Source organism: Plecotus auritus (assembly GCF_963455305.1).
Source record: "Plecotus auritus genome assembly, chromosome: 10".
Taxonomy (NCBI): domain Eukaryota; kingdom Metazoa; phylum Chordata; class Mammalia; order Chiroptera; family Vespertilionidae; genus Plecotus; species Plecotus auritus.
In genome coordinates, this window is record NC_137785.1 from 24,896,906 (window position 1) to 24,902,382 (window position 5,477).

Consider the following 5,477-nt stretch of genomic DNA (forward strand, 5'->3'; position numbering starts at 1 on the left):
GAAGAAGTTTAGGTTTAAAAAATTTGGCTCTGAAAAGAAATTTCAATCGTTGTACTGTTGATATTTGGCTCTGTTGACTAATGAGTTTGCCGACCACTGGGCTAGGTCATATTGCCAATCTTTTTAACTTCAGCCATTCTGGTGAGTGTGTAGTGCTATCTTATTGTGTCTTCTCTCTCTCTCTTTTGTTGAAGTATAGTTGGCATACAACATTATATTGGTTTCAGGTGTTTTTGTGGGTTTTCATTTGCATTTTCCTGACTAATGATTTTGATCACCTTTTCATACCCTTGTTGGTTATTTGGTTAGTGCAGTGGCTGTTCAATCTTTTTGTTTTCCTTTTTCTTCAAGTATCACAATGTTTAATGATAGACACATATTGATGGTACATAAATCAGGCCATGAACATGACTTCATAACTTAAGCAGATTTAATTTTCATAGTCTTATAAGAGGGGCCAATTCAAATTTACCATTTGTTCTGCACCCACAAAAACCACTTCAACGACATTAACAATCCCTCAAAACTGATCAGTTTTATGCAAGTAAATCATGTTTCTTTTAATAAGCCTCAGGATCCTCCTAGGTTCCAGATAGCACAAGAGATAGAAGTATGGGCAACGTACTATTATAGCAACAGCCACCAATTACCACTGAGAATCTTTGTGAATGACCAAGTGGGTATTTAAATATTGCAACAAGTCAAATATTACTGAGCAGAGTGCATTTCTATAGCAGTCATTATCTTATTGCATTTTCTAACTTACAATGGCCATGCTATCTGGCAACAAAGAAGATCATTGTAGTAAACTCTCTGCTTGAGAATTTAGGGTTGGACCTTTTACTTCTTGATTCACAGGATTTCTTTTATGTTCTGGAGATGTCCTTTCTTGAAAATATGTATTGTGAATATTTTCCCCCAGTCTTGGCTTGCTTGTGCACTGTTACTGCTGCCTTTTAATGAACGTAAGCTCTTGATTTTAATGAAGCCCAATTTATCTATCTTTTATTGCCGGTGCTCTCTTACATCGTTGACCACCTGCCCCCTTATTGTTTTCTGGATGGCTAGATTAATTCTTAGAAAATGTCCTGTTTTTCTACTTGGTATTTCTGAGCTCCCACCTGCCCTGACCCCATCACACTCTGCATCCTCAAAGCCTTTCTTACCCATCCAGTTCAGTGACCTGCTGACTGATAGATCTTCCATTATTTCCTGTTTCTTGGGCCTGTCTGTCTAGTTTTTTTCTGGTTTGCCCATTCAGTTTCAGCATTGGTACCATTTCTTACAATTAACTCTCCTTTCTCTGGTTTGGCATTCTCATTCTTGGAGGAAGAAAATAATGTCATTGTGTTGATGTGGTTTTAAGCAGAAAGTATCTTGTGGAAATATGCAATCAGTAAAAATTTCAAAAGTTTACACATGTCCTTTATCCTGAGTAGTACTTTGAGGGCACTGGGGTCAAACTCTAGCAGAAGGAAAAACCAGAGCAGCACAGTGGGATCCACGTGACCGACTGAGCAGGGAGCCAGCAGGTATAGCAAAGCCTGGGTAATCCAGAGAGCAGATTAAATGGAGAACTTTAAGGCTGAAAATAGGAAAAAGAGCTTTCATTCTACTTTTTTGGTCATCTGATTAAGTCAGCATGAGCACTGCGCCTGGGAAGAGCCGGGGTTTCCAGGTGGAGAGATCACTAGGGAGGTGCCAAGCAGTGAGGAGGGCCCCTCCCCGGAAGACTCTGCCTCTCTGCCGCCCCTTGCCTTATGCACGAGTCCTCGGCCCCAGTGAAGCCGAGACAATCCAACCTACCCTGGTTAATGACAGTAAACACAGGTAGCTAAAGGCAGGAAAAGGCAGCCACAGGCACCTTTGGAACAAGTGTAGCAGGTGTTGCATGTCAAAACCCCTCAGGATGAGGAGCATGTGCAGGAAAGAGTTAACACAGCAAGCCTGAGACTGCGGTCCCCAGAAAGGCCTGCTTCCAAGGTTGGCCCTTGGCTGGCATCTGGGAACTTGGATCTCAGGAGGGTCCCCACCACTCCAGAACTGATCAGTGGCTCCCTGTGTCTAAACTGTTTGTACAAATAGCATGGATGATGCTGACCACCTGCCCTCCCCCCGCCCCCGGGGGGGGGGGCGGGGTCAGGGAATTGGATTTGTGGAAGGCAGAGGGTGCTCATGGCGAGCCCCCATTGAAAACCCTGGGCACTGAGTCTACCCGGTGGGCAACATTTCATAGTTCAGCGCGCCCTGGGCGACCACTGGGAGGGGACGCTGGGAGCTGGAGCCTGGTTCCCCTGGACTGCACCCCGTGCTGCTCCCTGAGCTGATCTTGCTCAGTATCCTCTCACGATAATAAATCATGGCAGTGAGCACAGCTATGTGCTGAGTCCCCCAGTCCTCCTACAAATTACCAACCTGGGGTGTGCTCAGAGAGCCCCAACTCAGAGGAGTATAAACAACAACCCACCTCCTGGAGCACAGATTTCTTGGGGGTGCGTTGGCACGTGTCTCCTCAGCACATACATTTCAGAGCCTTCTGGACCCTCTTATGAAGCCTGGGCTTGCAAGTGTCAAGGGAGTGGTGGGGACTTGAAAATGGAAAAGCTCTTCCTCAGAAATCTCTTCGCCAGTTCCTTTACCTAGTCTCCAACCTCCCTATACATCTCCCTAATCCTAAGAGGTGGGAAGATTAGGTTGAACCATATGAAACTGCCCTTTCTGTAGGTTTTGGGTTCTAGCCCCAGTCAGAACACACACAGAAGGCAACCAATTGATGTTCTCTCTCACACTGATGTTTCTCTCTCTCTCTCTCTCTCCCCCCCTCTCCCCCTTTCCCTCCCTAAAATCAATAAGAATATCCTCAGGTGAGAATTAAAAAACAAAACAGCTGAATATTGACAATTTCACATAATATTATCACCCACACCATTATGCAGATGAGGACACAGGCTTAGGAAGGTTAAGTCATTTGCTGAAGGTCACACATTCTGATGTCAGGGAGCTTGGATCTGAAGTGAGGCCTGACTCCACAACCTGCCGTTCTCACTATGGTGACAGGATGCTATCCACAGAAACAGTGCTTCTTTGGATGATGGTAAAAGATCAGGTTGGTAGAGTATGGCTTTAGATATCAGGATGAGCATCTGGACCTGATGAAGCAGCTACAGGGAGACCATCGGAGATGAAAAGGCTTAACCTGAGGGAGCAACGATTAGGATAAACAGGGACAGGATATGGAGGTAGGAAGGTGAGTAGGCTGCTGTAGAAGTCAGATGACACTTAGCAGAATTAGGAGATCCTGGCAGGTAACTGGCGAGGAAGGAATGACAGGCGAGGAAGGTTACCTGTCCTTGGCACCATTTCTTGCTCATAGTAGTTGCTCAGTAAATGCCCATTATGTAAGAACAGAACTAAACAGAGAAGGTTAGACATTGTTTCTAGGTGGTGAGGAATCACCACAGTGAAAACATGGGGTTTCAGGATCAGTCCTAATGCAAGCCAGTTGATTATGAATGATTCCTATAATGTATATAGTGACACCTACTGCCAATAATATATGTATGTGCCGTCCACGGCTGACTGCTTCTGTATGCTTTGCTCCTATCTTTACCTAAGTGGAGTGTTGAGTGGAAACTTGAGCACTCATCCCTGTGCAGGGACATCTGTAGGGATGTAAATCTGGGTAGGCTTAAGGGGCACATTCGTGACAAGATATGAGTATAAACATACACAGCAGGCTATTTTAAGAACTTCTTACATCCTAGGCACTCTGGGTTCTGGAAGATCATCCCACATCATAACAAATACAGTAAAATACTCCCACATTATCTAAATACTCTTAAAAATTTGACCTTTTTAAAAAAACAGTTTTCATATGAACTTATTTGGTGACAGGGAACTTAGTTAATTTATAATTGCTGTGACTTCCCAGAAATCATGCTATGAGGAAATTCTTACTAAGTGATTTCTAACTTACACGTGGTTATAATGAAATGTTTACCAATAAATAGATTACAAGTATGAAGTTGACATGTTATGTTATGGGGCCCTTTCTTTGAACATTTATAAAGTTCAAATTTGCAGTGTACTTTTTGTAACTTGGGGCCAATAAAATTGTTTCAGTCTCCAACATTTCCATAGGTACTTGAAAAGCCTATTGAATAAAATGGCCAGGACACATTGCTGCTTGTGTATGATTGGCCAACTAGGCAATAAAAGTAAATTAAGCCTGCCGGTGTTGCTCAGTGGATAGAGCCCCAGCCCTCGCACCAAAGGTTCCAGGGTTTGGCTCCTGGTCAAGGGCATGTACCTGGGTTGCAGGTTCAATCCCCAGCCCTGGTTGGGGCTCCTGGGGGAGGGAATCAATCCATGTGTCTCTCTTACATTGATCTTTTTCTCTCTCTCTCCCCTTCCCTCCCTTCCACTCCCTCTAAAAATCAATGGGAAAAAATATCCTTGGTGAGGATTAACAAACAAACCAACAAACCCAAAAAGTCAATTAAAACTCACAATTTTTCTCTATTCTAAGACACCCCAGAACGGAAGAAGGGAAACATGGCTTTCCCTTCCGTTCCCAGGACTTTCGTTCTCATTTCTTTCATCAGTGTTGTTCCCCACTCCGCTTCCATGTGTATAATCAATGCCAGCTAACATCCAGGAGAGCTGGAAACTGAAGTCACAGACACACAGGGGACCCTACCTCAACACAACTGCTTTTCTGGGGGAAATAATTCACGATGAAAATCTCCCTAAGTGGACATTCTAGCACTAACATGCTAGACACTCCTGTTTCAATTTCTGGTCTTCAGAGGATAGTGGTTTCTGACACTGTTTTTTAAAGTTGGGCATTTTTCTATTTTTCTTCTGCCACTCCCGGTCAAGTGCAGGCAACTGGTCTGTAAGTGGCCGGTCCTTTCCGCATCTCAGGTAGACTGTCACTGTCTGGACGTGTTATTAGGGGCTTCATCCGGATGGGGGGTGCCTTCCCTACGGTTCTGGGAACTTGGGCCACACTCGATGAGATAACGGCCTCAGTAGGTACTGAGGATCACTTTGCGGGGACTGCCGACGGTCTGCAGGACTGACCTGTGGACCCACACCACCCCGGCTTTCACCTCCACCTCCGACCCCACCTGGCCATCTGACGCCCACCAACCACCCCACAGCCCTGCCCTTCCCCACTGACCCCCGCCTAAGTCCTGACCGCCAGGCAGCGTCTTGATTTCCGCCACCTGACACCCAGTTTTCGCCCTGACATTAACATGCGCCGGCGGACGCCCCCCCGCCCCTCGGGAATTCCGGCGGGCACGCCCGCCGCGCGCCTCCCGGACCCCGGCGCCGCAGACCCCGGAAGACGCCGGGACCTGAAGTCGCAGTGTGCTTCTCGCTAAGTGATTTCTCGGAAGAAGGCGAGCCAGGCGGGTCACGCCCCTTGGGCCGCGTGGCGTGTCGGGCCCGCCCCCGACTTAACTACGCGC